Here is a 17099-nt window from a genome sequence, read left to right as displayed (position 1 = left end):
TTTGGGGGTTCCCTGCACGGGTTTGAATCCTGCTGACTACCTCTGTTGTTTATTTTAAACCTGATTTTTAAAATAACTGTGAAGAACACATTTACCAACTTTATTTGGGAAGATAGATAATTTACTTTAAATCTTTATTTAACAGAGGTTCGATTTTATTTTGCAGAGAGAAGAGCGGGTGACCGCGTGGGGAGAACAAATGATTTGTTAAACCTTCCATTTGAAGGTGATCTAAGCAGAATGAAGCAAAACAACAGCAGCGCCAATCAGCCGATTTCTTGGAGTCCACGGTTTAGGAGTTTACTTAGAAGGAGACTGTAAAAGAGTTTTACAATTAGGGACCTATTGGTAGAGTCACTGCTTATGCAAATTGAAGGGTCAGAAGGGAGATGCGTCATTAAGATCTGTAAAAATCCATCTCTGGCAGCGGTGGGATTTGAACCCACGCCTCCTAAGAGACTGGAGCCTTAATCCAGCGCCTTAGACCGCTCGGCCACGCTACCTGTTGCTCTCAGTGTGTCTGTGCACTTCATGAGCACCGTAACCCTGAGTCTCCTCACTTAGTGTGGAAAGTCGAGTTGATAAACCATTTCATGGACATGATTACAATGTCGGGAGGGTGATGTGGTAATTGAAGGTTATCTCTCTTACTCAGTCACTGCACAAGTCTTCTCCCACCTGCTCGGACCTAGTGCAATCACCTTAAAAGACAACACTCTCCGAGCAATGACTTCCAACCAAGGTATAAGCACCTGCTCTACATAGGCAATGTGACTCCATCATTTTCTAATGAAACAAGTGTTCATACTGGTGGGCTCATTTCTTTGGGTGGGATCTAATGAATGAGCAGTTCATTCAAAAATAACCGAGGAGTTGCACGTATTCATGACATCAGCCCTATTGCCGCACCCAGTCTCCCCAACATACTGTTTAGCTTTCCAGTGACGTCATGTCTTGTGTGGCCTATTCACATTCCGCTGTTAATATTTTTTAGCCAATAGAATTTCACAGGCTCCCGTCTTTGAGCTCACATTGAAAAGGCACAAGTCCCAAAATGCAACCGGGTGCTGTTTAAAACTCCAACACTGGTGGGCGGTGCCCCAGGTGACATGGGGCCCACCTGGATGCTCTGACTGCCTTTCACGTGACAGTCACAGACACACACAGGACAGAGGTTCAAAAGCTATTCTGAAAGAAGTAAGGACAACAGGCCCACGTGAAACTAAACTTTTTAAATAGATGATTTTTGTTTCTATTGACCGGGTTCTCACTCGTTCTGCGCGCCAAGTCAAATGTAAATGAGCCCCGCAATAAAAATGCACAGAGGATGGTAAAATTCACTTCACTCTGCGCTCGTTGATGCTGAGAGCATGGTTGTCAGCCCGCACGCTTGTTATTTTGATGTGGAATTACTTGATTGCTTTGTGATAATTTTCATTACTCCGAATTGCAAGTTCCCCTACCCCAGTAATAATGTTTGAGGTATTGCTTCCCTACCACACCAACAAGGCCACCCTCTGACCAAGTCCTTTGCCTCTCTTCAGAACTACCATAAGCCCCTCCATGCACTAGGAACTTTTTGCTTGACGACCATCTAGGCGTCCTTGGAATATTGATATTTAGAAGTAACAATGTTTGTTTATTTTAACTAACTGACCTTTTTAGGGTCTCGCTTGATAGACTCTGTAGTATTCAGTAAAGGGCTTGGAGCCCGCATGTCTCTCACCATTTTTTTATTTATGTGGCACTCTTCTTTACAGTTTCCTAATTCATCAAGGCATGTCTTGCATCATTTCCGTTCCTCTCTGTAGAGCAGCGACCAAGCGTTGATTGATTCAGCTTAATCAGTGCCTGACCGCTGCTCCCCACCTGATCAAGGTACTATTTTTTCCTTTTACCTTCTAGTGCCCTGCAAACAGAAGGCTTGTGACTGGCAAAAACATGCCCAGCAGGACAACCAAAACTGTTAAGTTTTAAATTTAAATCGAACTTTCTTTTATTTTGCCAAATCGTCTTTTCCCACGTTCCACGCATGTTTTCTTTTGCTTTTGTTCGTGGGCACTCTTCTCAAAAGATGACGATTAGCTCGTTTAAAATATTGCAAATCAACAGTGTTTCTTTATTATGTGTAAATTCTGAAATTAATCTTTAACACATAATCCTGCGGTACACTTCAATCCATCCCACTCCAATCTTCCCCACTACAATCCACCCCATCCAGACCACTTCACCCACACTAATCCACCTCACTCCAGTCCAAATCACTCACCCGAATCCAATCCATTCTAACTCATCCTATTCCAATCCTCTCCACCCACCCCAAGCAAATCTGTCTCACTCCAATGTGCCCCACTATAATAAAAAACAATCTGCACCACTCCAAAACAATCTGTCCCACTTCGATCCAAAACAATCTGCCCCACTCCACTTCAAAACAATCTCCCCTACTCCAATTCAAAACAATCTACCCCACTGCAATCTGCTGCACTCCAATCAAAAACAAACTACCACACTGCAATCCAAAACAATCTGCCATACTGCAATCGAAAACAATCTGTCCCACCCAAGGCGGTGGTGGCTGGTGCACTTTGAAAGGAGTTGGTGGGAGGGAAAAATAGTTCATCTGAAGCTAAGTGAAGAAATTGGAATAAAATAGTGCATTTTAACCCCTTCGCTGCCAGCCTTTTCCCCCTCAGGTGCCAGGCATTTTTTTGGCTATTTGGGGCAGGGCGCGCTTAGGCCCTCATAGATTTTTGTCCACATAAGCTATCCACGCCAAATTTGCGTCCTTTTTTTCCAACATCCTAGGGATTCTAGAGGTACCCAGACTTTGTGGGTTCCCCTGAAGGAGACCAAGAAATTAGCCAAAATACGGTAAACATTTTGTTTTAAAAAAGAAAAAAATGGAAAAAAGGGCTGGAGAAGAAGGCTTGTGGTTTTTGTCCCTGAAATTGGCATCAACAAAGGGTTTGCACTGCTAAAATCACCAGCTTCCCAGCTTTCAGGGACAGGCAGACTTGAATCAGAAAACCCAATTTTTCAACACAATTTTGGCATTTTACTGGGACATACCCCATTTTTACGATTTTGTGTGCTTTTAGCCTCCTTCCAGTCAGTGACAGAAATGGGTGTGAAACCAATGCTGGGTCCCAGTAACCTAAACATTTTTGAAAAGAAGACAACATTCTGAATTCAGCAATGGGTAACTTGTGTAGATCTTACAAGTGTTTCCTACAGAAAATAACAACTGAAATAAAAAAAAAATATTGAAATTGAGAAGAAAAAAACAGCCATTTTCCTCTACGTTTTACTCTGTAACTTTTTTCTGCAATGTCAGATTTTTGAAAGCAATATACCATTACGCCTGCTGGACTCTTCTGGTTGCGGGGATATATAGGGCTTGTAGGTTCATCAAGAACCCTAGGTATCCAGAGAAAATAAATGAGCTGCACCTTGCAGTGGGTTTTCATTCTATACCGGGTATACTGCAATTAATTTGCCGAAGTATATAGAGTGAAAAAAAGGTATCAAGAAAACCTTTCTATTTCCAAAATGGGCACAAGATAAGGAGTGAAGGAGCAGTGGTTATTTGCACATCTCTGAATTCTGGGGTGCCCACACTAGCATGCGAATTAAAGGGCATTTCTCAAATAGACGTCTTTTTTACACACTGTCTTATATTTGGAAGGAAAAAATGTAGATAAAGACAAGGGGCAGTAACTCTTGTTTTGCTATTCTATGTTTCCCCAAGTCTCCCGATAACATTTTTTACCTCACTTGTGTGGGTAGGCCTAGCGCCCGCGACAGGAAGTGCCCCAAAACACAACGTGGACACATCAAATTTTCCCAAAGAAAACCAAAACCTAGGTAAAAGACATTGTCATTTGCAACGCCAATAGCTCTAACTCTCACAAATGTGAGACCTTTCGCATTGCAAATGCTTGTTTTTTTGTGCAGGCAAGTGTGCGTGGAGCCTGCTTTGGTTCTTAAGACCTCAGACCTAAAGCAAAGCTTAGACAGAAACATAGCAATGTGCCCTTTGCACACAGTTAGAGATCCTACTAAATGGAGTCATATATAGGTCTGCACGGCCATTTTGCACAATTTTGTTGTGATATAAAGTTTCGGTAGAGCTCAATGAGAGCTGGTAGTTATGGCCGAGTGGTTAAGGTGATGGACTTGAAATCCTTTGGGGGTTCCCTGCACGGGTTTGAATCCTGCTGACTACCTCTGTTGTTTATTTTAAACCTGATTTTTAAAATAACTGTGAAGAACACATTTACCAACTTTATTTGGGAAGATAGATAATTTACTTTAAATCTTTATTTAACAGAGGTTCGATTTTATTTTGCAGAGAGAAGAGCGGGTGACCGCGTGGGGAGAACAAATGATTTGTTAAACCTTCCATTTGAAGATGATCTAAGCAGAATGAAGCAAAACAACAGCAGCGCCAATCAGCCGATTTCTTGGAGTCCACGGTTTAGGAGTTTACTTAGAAGGAGACTGTAAAAGAGTTTTACAATTAGGGACCTATTGGTAGAGTCACTGCTTATGCAAATTGAAGGGTCAGAAGGGAGATGCGTCATTAAGATCTGTAAAAATCCATCTCTGGCAGCGGTGGGATTTGAACCCACGCCTCCAAAGAGACTGGAGCCTTAATCCAGGGCCTTAGACCGCTCGGCCACGCTACCTGTTGCTCTCAGTGTGTCTGTGCACTTCATGAGCACCGTAACCCTGAGTCTCCTCACTTAGTGTGGAAAGTCGAGTTGATAAACCATTTCATGGACATGATTACAATGTCGGGAGGGTGATGTGGTAATTGAAGGTTATCTCTCTTACTCAGTCACTGCACAAGTCTTCTCCCACCTGCTCGGACCTAGTGCAATCACCTTAAAAGACAACACTCTCCGAGCAATGACTTCCAACCAAGGTATAAGCACCTGCTCTACATAGGCAATGTGACTCCATCATTTTCTAATGAAACAAGTGTTCATACCGGTGGGCTCATTTCTTTGGGTGGGATCTAATGAATGAGCAGTTCATTCAAAAATAACTGAGGAGTTGCACGTATTCATGACATCAGCCCTATTGCCGCACCCAGTCTCCCCAACATACTGTTTAGCTTTCCAGTGACGTCATGTCTTGTGTGGCCTATTCACATTCCGCTGTTAATATTTTTTAGCCAATAGAATTTCACAGGCTCCCGTCTTTGAGCTCACATTGAAAAGGCACAAGTCCCAAAATGCAACCGGGTGCTGTTTAAAACTCCAGCACTGGTGGGCGGTGCTCCAGGTGACATGGGGTCCACCTGGATGCCCTGACTGCCTTTCACGTGACAGTCACAGACACACACAGGACAGAGGTTCAAAAGCTATTCTGAAAGAAGTAAGGACAACAGGCCCACGTGAAACTAAACTTTTTAAATAGATGATTTTTGTTTCTATTGACCTGGTTCTCACTCGTTCTGCGCGCCAAGTCAAATGTAAATGAGCCTCGCAATAAAAATGCACAGAGGATGGTAAAATTCACTTCACTCTGCGCTCGTTGATGCTGAGAGCATGGTTGTCAGCCCGCACGCTTGTTATTTTGATGTGGAATTACTTGATTGCTTTGTGATAATTTTCATTACTCCGAATTGCAAGTTCCCCTACCCCAGTAATAATGTTTGAGGTATTGCTTCCCTACCACACCAACAAGGCCACCCTCTGACCAAGTCCTTTGCCTCTCTTCAGAACTACCATAAGCCCCTCCATGCACTAGGAACTTTTTGCTTGACGACCATCTAGGCGTCCTTGGAATATTGATTTTTAGAAGTAACAATGTTTGTTTATTTTAACTAACTGACCTTTTTAGGGTCTCGCTTGATAGACTCTGTAGTATTCAGTAAAGGGCTTGGAGCCCGCATGTCTCTCACCATTTTTTTATTTATGTGGCACTCTTCTTTACAGTTTCCTAATTCATCAAGGCATGTCTTGCATCATTTCCGTTCCTCTCTGTAGAGCAGCGACCAAGCGTTGATTGATTCAGCTTAATCAGTGCCTGACCGCTGCTCCCCACCTGATCAAGGTACTATTTTTTCCTTTTACCTTCTAGTGCCCTGCAAACAGAAGGCTTGTGACTGGCAAAAACATGCCCAGCAGGACAACCAAAACTGTTAAGTTTTAAATTTAAATCGAACTTTCTTTTATTTTGCCAAATCGTCTTTTCCCACGTTCCACGCATGTTTTCTTTTGCTTTTGTTCGTGGGCACTCTTCTCAAAAGATGACGATTAGCTCGTTTAAAATATTGCAAATCAACAGTGTTTCTTTATTATGTGTAAATTCTGAAATTAATCTTTAACACATAATCCTGCGGTACACTTCAATCCACCCCACTCCAATCTTCCCCACTACAATCCACCCCATCCAGACCACTTCACCCACACTAATCCACCTCACTCCAGTCCAAATCACTCACCCGAATCCAATCCACTCTAACTCATCCTACTCCAATCCTCTCCACCCACCCCAAGCAAATCTGTCTCACTCCAATGTGCCCCACTATAATAAAAAACAATCTGCACCACTCCAAAACAATCTGTCCCACTTCGATCCAAAACAATCTGCCCCACTCCAATCTGCCCGACTCCACTTCAAAACAATCTCCCCTACTCCAATTCAAAACAATCTACCCCACTGCAATCTGCTGCACTCCAATCAAAAACAAACTACCACACTGCAATCCAAAACAATCTGCCATACTGCAATCGAAAACAATCTGTCCCACCCAAGGCAGTGGTGGCTGGTGCACTTTGAAAGGAGTTGGTGGGAGGGAAAAATAGTTCATCTGAAGCTAAGTGAAGAAATTGGAATAAAATAGTGCATTTTAACCCCTTCGCTGCCAGCCTTTTCCCCCTCAGGTGCCAGGCATTTTTTTGGCTATTTGGGGCAGGGCGCGCTTAGGCCCTCATAGATTTTTGTCCACATAAGCTATCCACGCCAAATTTGCGTCCTTTTTTTCCAACATCCTAGGGATTCTAGAGGTACCCAGACTTTGTGGGTTCCCCTGAAGGAGACCAAGAAATTAGCCAAAATACGGTAAACATTTTGTTTTAAAAAAGAAAAAAATGGAAAAAAGGGCTGGAGAAGAAGGCTTGTGGTTTTTGTCCCTGAAATTGGCATCAACAAAGGGTTTGCACTGCTAAAATCACCAGCTTCCCAGCTTTCAGGGACAGGCAGACTTGAATCAGAAAACCCAATTTTTCAACACAATTTTGGCATTTTACTGGGACATACCCCATTTTTACGATTTTGTGTGCTTTTAGCCTCCTTCCAGTCAGTGACAGAAATGGGTGTGAAACCAATGCTGGGTCCCAGTAACCTAAACATTTTTGAAAAGAAGACAACATTCTGAATTCAGCAATGGGTAACTTGTGTAGATCTTACAAGTGTTTCCTACAGAAAATAACAACTGAAATAAAAAAAAAATATTGAAATTGAGAAGAAAAAAACAGCCATTTTCCTCTACGTTTTACTCTGTAACTTTTTTCTGCAATGTCAGATTTTTGAAAGCAATATACCATTACGCCTGCTGGACTCTTCTGGTTGCGGGGATATATAGGGCTTGTAGGTTCATCAAGAACCCTAGGTATCCAGAGAAAATAAATGAGCTGCACCTTGCAGTGGGTTTTCATTCTATACCGGGTATACTGCAATTAATTTGCCGAAGTATATAGAGTGAAAAAAAGGTATCAAGAAAACCTTTCTATTTCCAAAATGGGCACAAGATAAGGAGTGAAGGAGCAGTGGTTATTTGCACATCTCTGAATTCTGGGGTGCCCACACTAGCATGCAAATTAAAGGGCATTTCTCAAATAGACGTCTTTTTTACACACTGTCTTATATTTGGAAGGAAAAAATGTAGATAAAGACAAGGGGCAGTAACTCTTGTTTTGCTATTCTATGTTTCCCCAAGTCTCCCGATAACATTTTTTACCTCACTTGTGTGGGTAGGCCTAGCGCCCGCGACAGGAAGTGCCCCAAAACACAACGTGGACACATCAAATTTTCCCAAAGAAAACCAAAACCTAGGTAAAAGACATTGTCATTTGCAACGCCAATAGCTCTAACTCTCACAAATGTGAGACCTTTCGCATTGCAAATGCTTGTTTTTTTGTGCAGGCAAGTGTGCGTGGAGCCTGCTTTGGTTCTTAAGACCTCAGACCTAAAGCAAAGCTTAGACAGAAACATAGCAATGTGCCCTTTGCACACAGTTAGAGATCCTACTAAATGGAGTCATATATAGGTCTGCACGGCCATTTTGCTCAATTTTGTTGTGATATAAAGTTTCGGTAGAGCTCAATGAGAGCTGGTAGTTATGGCCGAGTGGTTAAGGTGATGGGCTTGAAATCCTTTGGGGGTTCCCTGCACGGGTTTGAATCCTGCTGACTACCTCTGTTGTTTATTTTAAACCTGATTTTTAAAATAACTGTGAAGAACACATTTACCAACTTTATTTGGGAAGATAGATAATTTACTTTAAATCTTTATTTAACAGAGGTTCGATTTTATTTTGCAGAGAGAAGAGCGGGTGACCGCGTGGGGAGAACAAATGATTTGTTAAACCTTCCATTTGAAGGTGATCTAAGCAGAATGAAGCAAAACAACAGCAGCGCCAATCAGCCGATTTCTTGGAGTCCACGGTTTAGGAGTTTACTTAGAAGGAGACTGTAAAAGAGTTTTAAAATTAGGGACCTATTGGTAGAGTCACTGCTTATGCAAATTGAAGGGTCAGAAGGGAGATGCGTCATTAAGATCTGTAAAAATCCATCTCTGGCAGCGGTGGGATTTGAACCCACGCCTCCAAAGAGACTGGAGCCTTAATCCAGCGCCTTAGACCGCTCGGCCACGCTACCTGTTGCTCTCAGTGTGTCTGTGCACTTCATGAGCACCGTAACCCTGAGTCTCCTCACTTAGTGTGGAAAGTCGAGTTGATAAACCATTTCATGGACATGATTACAATGTCGGGAGGGTGATGTGGTAATTGAAGGTTATCTCTCTTACTCAGTCACTGCACAAGTCTTCTCCCACCTGCTCGGACCTAGTGCAATCACCTTAAAAGACAACACTCTCCGAGCAATGACTTCCAACCAAGGTATAAGCACCTGCTCTACATAGGCAATGTGACTCCATCATTTTCTAATGAAACAAGTGTTCATACTGGTGGGCTCATTTCTTTGGGTGGGATCTAATGAATGAGCAGTTCATTCAAAAATAACCGAGGAGTTGCACGTATTCATGACATCAGCCCTATTGCCGCAACCAGTCTCCCCAACATACTGTTTAGCTTTCCAGTGACGTCATGTCTTGTGTGGCCTATTCACATTCCGCTGTTAATATTTTTTAGCCAATAGAATTTCACAGGCTCCCGTCTTTGAGCTCACATTGAAAAGGCACAAGTCCCAAAATGCAACCGGGTGCTGTTTAAAACTCCAGCACTGGTGGGCGGTGCCCCAGGTGACATGGGGCCCACCTGGATGCTCTGACTGCCTTTCACGTGACAGTCACAGACACACACAGGACAGAGGTTCAAAAGCTATTCTGAAAGAAGTAAGGACAACAGGCCCACGTGAAACTAAACTTTTTAAATAGATGATTTTTGTTTCTATTGACCGGGTTCTCACTCGTTCTGCGCGCCAAGTCAAATGTAAATGAGCCTCGCAATAAAAATGCACAGAGGATGGTAAAATTCACTTCACTCTGCGCTCGTTGATGCTGAGAGCATGGTTGTCAGCCCGCACGCTTGTTATTTTGATGTGGAATTACTTGATTGCTTTGTGATAATTTTCATTACTCCGAATTGCAAGTTCCCCTACCCCAGTAATAATGTTTGAGGTATTGCTTCCCTACCACACCAACAAGGCCACCCTCTGACCAAGTCCTTTGCCTCTCTTCAGAACTACCATAAGCCCCTCCATGCACTAGGAACTTTTTGCTTGACGACCATCTAGGCGTCCTTGGAATATTGATATTTAGAAGTAACAATGTTTGTTTATTTTAACTAACTGACCTTTTTAGGGTCTCGCTTGATAGACTCTGTAGTATTCAGTAAAGGGCTTGGAGCCCGCATGTCTCTCACCATTTTTTTATTTATGTGGCACTCTTCTTTACAGTTTCCTAATTCATCAAGGCATGTCTTGCATCATTTCCGTTCCTCTCTGTAGAGCAGCGACCAAGCGTTGATTGATTCAGCTTAATCAGTGCCTGACCGCTGCTCCCCACCTGATCAAGGTACTATTTTTTCCTTTTACCTTCTAGTGCCCTGCAAACAGAAGGCTTGTGACTGGCAAAAACATGCCCAGCAGGACAACCAAAACTGTTAAGTTTTAAATTTAAATCGAACTTTCTTTTATTTTGCCAAATCGTCTTTTCCCACGTTCCACGCATGTTTTCTTTTGCTTTTGTTCGTGGGCACTCTTCTCAAAAGATGACGATTAGCTCGTTTAAAATATTGCAAATCAACAGTGTTTCTTTATTATGTGTAAATTCTGAAATTAATCTTTAACACATAATCCTGCGGTACACTTCAATCCATCCCACTCCAATCTTCCCCACTTCAATCCACCCCATCCAGACCACTTCACCCACACTAATCCACCTCACTCCAGTCCAAATCACTCACCCGAATCCAATCCATTCTAACTCATCCTATTCCAATCCTCTCCACCCACCCCAAGCAAATCTGTCTCACTCCAATGTGCCCCACTATAATAAAAAACAATCTGCACCACTCCAAAACAATCTGTCCCACTTCGATCCAAAACAATCTGCCCCACTCCACTTCAAAACAATCTCCCCTACTCCAATTCAAAACAATCTACCCCACTGCAATCTGCTGCACTCCAATCAAAAACAAACTACCACACTGCAATCCAAAACAATCTGCCATACTGCAATCGAAAACAATCTGTCCCACCCAAGGCAGTGGTGGCTGGTGCACTTTGAAAGGAGTTGGTGGGAGGGAAAAATAGTTCATCTGAAGCTAAGTGAAGAAATTGGAATAAAATAGTGCATTTTAACCCCTTCGCTGCCAGCCTTTTCCCCCTCAGGTGCCAGGCATTTTTTTGGCTATTTGGGGCAGGGCGCGCTTAGGCCCTCATAGATTTTTGTCCACATAAGCTATCCACGCCAAATTTGCGTCCTTTTTTTCCAACATCCTAGGGATTCTAGAGGTACCCAGACTTTGTGGGTTCCCCTGAAGGAGACCAAGAAATTAGCCAAAATACGGTAAACATTTTGTTTTAAAAAAGAAAAAAATGGAAAAAAGGGCTGGAGAAGAAGGCTTGTGGTTTTTGTCCCTGAAATTGGCATCAACAAAGGGTTTGCACTGCTAAAATCACCAGCTTCCCAGCTTTCAGGGACAGGCAGACTTGAATCAGAAAACCCAATTTTTCAACACAATTTTGGCATTTTACTGGGACATACCCCATTTTTACGATTTTGTGTGCTTTTAGCCTCCTTCCAGTCAGTGACAGAAATGGGTGTGAAACCAATGCTGGGTCCCAGTAACCTAAACATTTTTGAAAAGAAGACAACATTCTGAATTCAGCAATGGGTAACTTGTGTAGATCTTACAAGTGTTTCCTACAGAAAATAACAACTGAAATAAAAAAAAAATATTGAAATTGAGAAGAAAAAAACAGCCATTTTCCTCTACGTTTTACTCTGTAACTTTTTTCTGCAATGTCAGATTTTTGAAAGCAATATACCATTACGCCTGCTGGACTCTTCTGGTTGCGGGGATATATAGGGCTTGTAGGTTCATCAAGAACCCTAGGTATCCAGAGAAAATAAATGAGCTGCACCTTGCAGTGGGTTTTCATTCTATACCGGGTATACTGCAATTAATTTGCCGAAGTATATAGAGTGAAAAAAAGGTATCAAGAAAACCTTTCTATTTCCAAAATGGGCACAAGATAAGGAGTGAAGGAGCAGTGGTTATTTGCACATCTCTGAATTCTGGGGTGCCCACACTAGCATGCGAATTAAAGGGCATTTCTCAAATAGACGTCTTTTTTACACACTGTCTTATATTTGGAAGGAAAAAATGTAGATAAAGACAAGGGGCAGTAACTCTTGTTTTGCTATTCTATGTTTCCCCAAGTCTCCCGATAACATTTTTTACCTCACTTGTGTGGGTAGGCCTAGCGCCCGCGACAGGAAGTGCCCCAAAACACAACGTGGACACATCAAATTTTCCCAAAGAAAACCAAAACCTAGGTAAAAGACATTGTCATTTGCAACGCCAATAGCTCTAACTCTCACAAATGTGAGACCTTTCGCATTGCAAATGCTTGTTTTTTTGTGCAGGCAAGTGTGCGTGGAGCCTGCTTTGGTTCTTAAGACCTCAGACCTAAAGCAAAGCTTAGACAGAAACATAGCAATGTGCCCTTTGCACACAGTTAGAGATCCTACTAAATGGAGTCATATATAGGTCTGCACGGCCATTTTGCACAATTTTGTTGTGATATAAAGTTTCGGTAGAGCTCAATGAGAGCTGGTAGTTATGGCCGAGTGGTTAAGGTGATGGACTTGAAATCCTTTGGGGGTTCCCTGCACGGGTTTGAATCCTGCTGACTACCTCTGTTGTTTATTTTAAACCTGATTTTTAAAATAACTGTGAAGAACACATTTACCAACTTTATTTGGGAAGATAGATAATTTACTTTAAATCTTTATTTAACAGAGGTTCGATTTTATTTTGCAGAGAGAAGAGCGGGTGACCGCGTGGGGAGAACAAATGATTTGTTAAACCTTCCATTTGAAGATGATCTAAGCAGAATGAAGCAAAACAACAGCAGCGCCAATCAGCCGATTTCTTGGAGTCCACGGTTTAGGAGTTTACTTAGAAGGAGACTGTAAAAGAGTTTTACAATTAGGGACCTATTGGTAGAGTCACTGCTTATGCAAATTGAAGGGTCAGAAGGGAGATGCGTCATTAAGATCTGTAAAAATCCATCTCTGGCAGCGGTGGGATTTGAACCCACGCCTCCAAAGAGACTGGAGCCTTAATCCAGCGCCTTAGACCGCTCGGCCACTGTTGCTCTCAGTGTGTCTGTGCACTTCATGAGCACCGTAACCCTGAGTCTCCTCACTTAGTGTGGAAAGTCGAGTTGATAAACCATTTCATGGACATGATTACAATGTCGGGAGGGTGATGTGGTAATTGAAGGTTATCTCTCTTACTCAGTCACTGCACAAGTCTTCTCCCACCTGCTCGGACCTAGTGCAATCACCTTAAAAGACAACACTCTCCGAGCAATGACTTCCAACCAAGGTATAAGCACCTGCTCTACATAGGCAATGTGACTCCATCATTTTCTAATGAAACAAGTGTTCATACCGGTGGGCTCATTTCTTTGGGTGGGATCTAATGAATGAGCAGTTCATTCAAAAATAACTGAGGAGTTGCACGTATTCATGACATCAGCCCTATTGCCGCACCCAGTCTCCCCAACATACTGTTTAGCTTTCCAGTGACGTCATGTCTTGTGTGGCCTATTCACATTCCGCTGTTAATATTTTTTAGCCAATAGAATTTCACAGGCTCCCGTCTTTGAGCTCACATTGAAAAGGCACAAGTCCCAAAATGCAACCGGGTGCTGTTTAAAACTCCAGCACTGGTGGGCGGTGCTCCAGGTGACATGGGGTCCACCTGGATGCCCTGACTGCCTTTCACGTGACAGTCACAGACACACACAGGACAGAGGTTCAAAAGCTATTCTGAAAGAAGTAAGGACAACAGGCCCACGTGAAACTAAACTTTTTAAATAGATGATTTTTGTTTCTATTGACCTGGTTCTCACTCGTTCTGCGCGCCAAGTCAAATGTAAATGAGCCTCGCAATAAAAATGCACAGAGGATGGTAAAATTCACTTCACTCTGCGCTCGTTGATGCTGAGAGCATGGTTGTCAGCCCGCACGCTTGTTATTTTGATGTGGAATTACTTGATTGCTTTGTGATAATTTTCATTACTCCGAATTGCAAGTTCCCCTACCCCAGTAATAATGTTTGAGGTATTGCTTCCCTACCACACCAACAAGGCCACCCTCTGACCAAGTCCTTTGCCTCTCTTCAGAACTACCATAAGCCCCTCCATGCACTAGGAACTTTTTGCTTGACGACCATCTAGGCGTCCTTGGAATATTGATTTTTAGAAGTAACAATGTTTGTTTATTTTAACTAACTGACCTTTTTAGGGTCTCGCTTGATAGACTCTGTAGTATTCAGTAAAGGGCTTGGAGCCCGCATGTCTCTCACCATTTTTTTATTTATGTGGCACTCTTCTTTACAGTTTCCTAATTCATCAAGGCATGTCTTGCATCATTTCCGTTCCTCTCTGTAGAGCAGCGACCAAGCGTTGATTGATTCAGCTTAATCAGTGCCTGACCGCTGCTCCCCACCTGATCAAGGTACTATTTTTTCCTTTTACCTTCTAGTGCCCTGCAAACAGAAGGCTTGTGACTGGCAAAAACATGCCCAGCAGGACAACCAAAACTGTTAAGTTTTAAATTTAAATCGAACTTTCTTTTATTTTGCCAAATCGTCTTTTCCCACGTTCCACGCATGTTTTCTTTTGCTTTTGTTCGTGGGCACTCTTCTCAAAAGATGACGATTAGCTCGTTTAAAATATTGCAAATCAACAGTGTTTCTTTATTATGTGTAAATTCTGAAATTAATCTTTAACACATAATCCTGCGGTACACTTCAATCCACCCCACTCCAATCTTCCCCACTACAATCCACCCCATCCAGACCACTTCACCCACACTAATCCACCTCACTCCAGTCCAAATCACTCACCCGAATCCAATCCACTCTAACTCATCCTACTCCAATCCTCTCCACCCACCCCAAGCAAATCTGTCTCACTCCAATGTGCCCCACTATAATAAAAAACAATCTGCACCACTCCAAAACAATCTGTCCCACTTCGATCCAAAACAATCTGCCCCACTCCAATCTGCCCGACTCCACTTCAAAACAATCTCCCCTACTCCAATTCAAAACAATCTACCCCACTGCAATCTGCTGCACTCCAATCAAAAACAAACTACCACACTGCAATCCAAAACAATCTGCCATACTGCAATCGAAAACAATCTGTCCCACCCAAGGCAGTGGTGGCTGGTGCACTTTGAAAGGAGTTGGTGGGAGGGAAAAATAGTTCATCTGAAGCTAAGTGAAGAAATTGGAATAAAATAGTGCATTTTAACCCCTTCGCTGCCAGCCTTTTCCCCCTCAGGTGCCAGGCATTTTTTTGGCTATTTGGGGCAGGGCGCGCTTAGGCCCTCATAGATTTTTGTCCACATAAGCTATCCACGCCAAATTTGCGTCCTTTTTTTCCAACATCCTAGGGATTCTAGAGGTACCCAGACTTTGTGGGTTCCCCTGAAGGAGACCAAGAAATTAGCCAAAATACGGTAAACATTTTGTTTTAAAAAAGAAAAAAATGGAAAAAAGGGCTGGAGAAGAAGGCTTGTGGTTTTTGTCCCTGAAATTGGCATCAACAAAGGGTTTGCACTGCTAAAATCACCAGCTTCCCAGCTTTCAGGGACAGGCAGACTTGAATCAGAAAACCCAATTTTTCAACACAATTTTGGCATTTTACTGGGACATACCCCATTTTTACGATTTTGTGTGCTTTTAGCCTCCTTCCAGTCAGTGACAGAAATGGGTGTGAAACCAATGCTGGGTCCCAGTAACCTAAACATTTTTGAAAAGAAGACAACATTCTGAATTCAGCAATGGGTAACTTGTGTAGATCTTACAAGTGTTTCCTACAGAAAATAACAACTGAAATAAAAAAAAAATATTGAAATTGAGAAGAAAAAAACAGCCATTTTCCTCTACGTTTTACTCTGTAACTTTTTTCTGCAATGTCAGATTTTTGAAAGCAATATACCATTACGCCTGCTGGACTCTTCTGGTTGCGGGGATATATAGGGCTTGTAGGTTCATCAAGAACCCTAGGTATCCAGAGAAAATAAATGAGCTGCACCTTGCAGTGGGTTTTCATTCTATACCGGGTATACTGCAATTAATTTGCCGAAGTATATAGAGTGAAAAAAAGGTATCAAGAAAACCTTTCTATTTCCAAAATGGGCACAAGATAAGGAGTGAAGGAGCAGTGGTTATTTGCACATCTCTGAATTCTGGGGTGCCCACACTAGCATGCGAATTAAAGGGCATTTCTCAAATAGACGTCTTTTTTACACACTGTCTTATATTTGGAAGGAAAAAATGTAGATAAAGACAAGGGGCAGTAACTCTTGTTTTGCTATTCTATGTTTCCCCAAGTCTCCCGATAACATTTTTTACCTCACTTGTGTGGGTAGGCCTAGCGCCCGCGACAGGAAGTGCCCCAAAACACAACGTGGACACATCAAATTTTCCCAAAGAAAACCAAAACCTAGGTAAAAGACATTGTCATTTGCAACGCCAATAGCTCTAACTCTCACAAATGTGAGACCTTTCGCATTGCAAATGCTTGTTTTTTTGTGCAGGCAAGTGTGCGTGGAGCCTGCTTTGGTTCTTAAGACCTCAGACCTAAAGCAAAGCTTAGACAGAAACATAGCAATGTGCCCTTTGCACACAGTTAGAGATCCTACTAAATGGAGTCATATATAGGTCTGCACGGCCATTTTGCACAATTTTGTTGTGATATAAAGTTTCGGTAGAGCTCAATGAGAGCTGGTAGTTATGGCCGAGTGGTTAAGGTGATGGGCTTGAAATCCTTTGGGGGTTCCCTGCACGGGTTTGAATCCTGCTGACTACCTCTGTTGTTTATTTTAAACCTGATTTTTAAAATAACTGTGAAGAACACATTTACCAACTTTATTTGGGAAGATAGATAATTTACTTTAAATCTTTATTTAACAGAGGTTCGATTTTATTTTGCAGAGAGAAGAGCGGGTGACCGCGTGGGGAGAACAAATGATTTGTTAAACCTTCCATTTGAAGATGATCTAAGCAGAATGAAGCAAAACAACAGCAGCGCCAATCAGCCGATTTCTTGGAGTCCACGGTTTAGGAGTTTACTTAGAAGGAGACTGTAAAA

At 42.4% G+C, this 17099-nt stretch overlaps 6 non-coding genes across 6 annotated transcripts; 2 read left to right on the top strand and 4 right to left on the bottom strand.

The window, feature by feature from the left end:
* Window positions 1-421: 421 nt before the first annotated feature.
* Window positions 422-503, bottom strand: TRNAL-AAG (transfer RNA leucine (anticodon AAG)). The gene has a single exon. It is a non-coding gene; the product is annotated as a tRNA-Leu (tRNA).
* A 3644-nt stretch (window positions 504-4147) lies between these two features.
* Window positions 4148-4229, top strand: TRNAS-UGA (transfer RNA serine (anticodon UGA)). The gene has a single exon. It is a non-coding gene; the product is annotated as a tRNA-Ser (tRNA).
* A 380-nt stretch (window positions 4230-4609) lies between these two features.
* TRNAL-AAG (transfer RNA leucine (anticodon AAG)) lies at window positions 4610-4691 on the bottom strand. Its single transcript has one exon. It is a non-coding gene; the product is annotated as a tRNA-Leu (tRNA).
* A 4121-nt stretch (window positions 4692-8812) lies between these two features.
* On the bottom strand, window positions 8813-8894 carry TRNAL-AAG (transfer RNA leucine (anticodon AAG)). Its single transcript has one exon. It is a non-coding gene; the product is annotated as a tRNA-Leu (tRNA).
* Window positions 8895-12538: 3644 nt separating this feature from the next.
* Window positions 12539-12620, top strand: TRNAS-UGA (transfer RNA serine (anticodon UGA)). Its single transcript has one exon. It is a non-coding gene; the product is annotated as a tRNA-Ser (tRNA).
* Window positions 12621-13000: 380 nt separating this feature from the next.
* Window positions 13001-13083, bottom strand: TRNAL-AAG (transfer RNA leucine (anticodon AAG)). Its single transcript has one exon. It is a non-coding gene; the product is annotated as a tRNA-Leu (tRNA).
* Between the last annotated feature and the right edge of the window lie 4016 nt (window positions 13084-17099).

The sequence above is a fragment of the Pleurodeles waltl genome, chromosome 12 (assembly GCF_031143425.1).
Source record: "Pleurodeles waltl isolate 20211129_DDA chromosome 12, aPleWal1.hap1.20221129, whole genome shotgun sequence".
Taxonomy (NCBI): domain Eukaryota; kingdom Metazoa; phylum Chordata; class Amphibia; order Caudata; family Salamandridae; genus Pleurodeles; species Pleurodeles waltl.
This window is presented reverse-complemented; position numbering and strand designations above follow the sequence as displayed.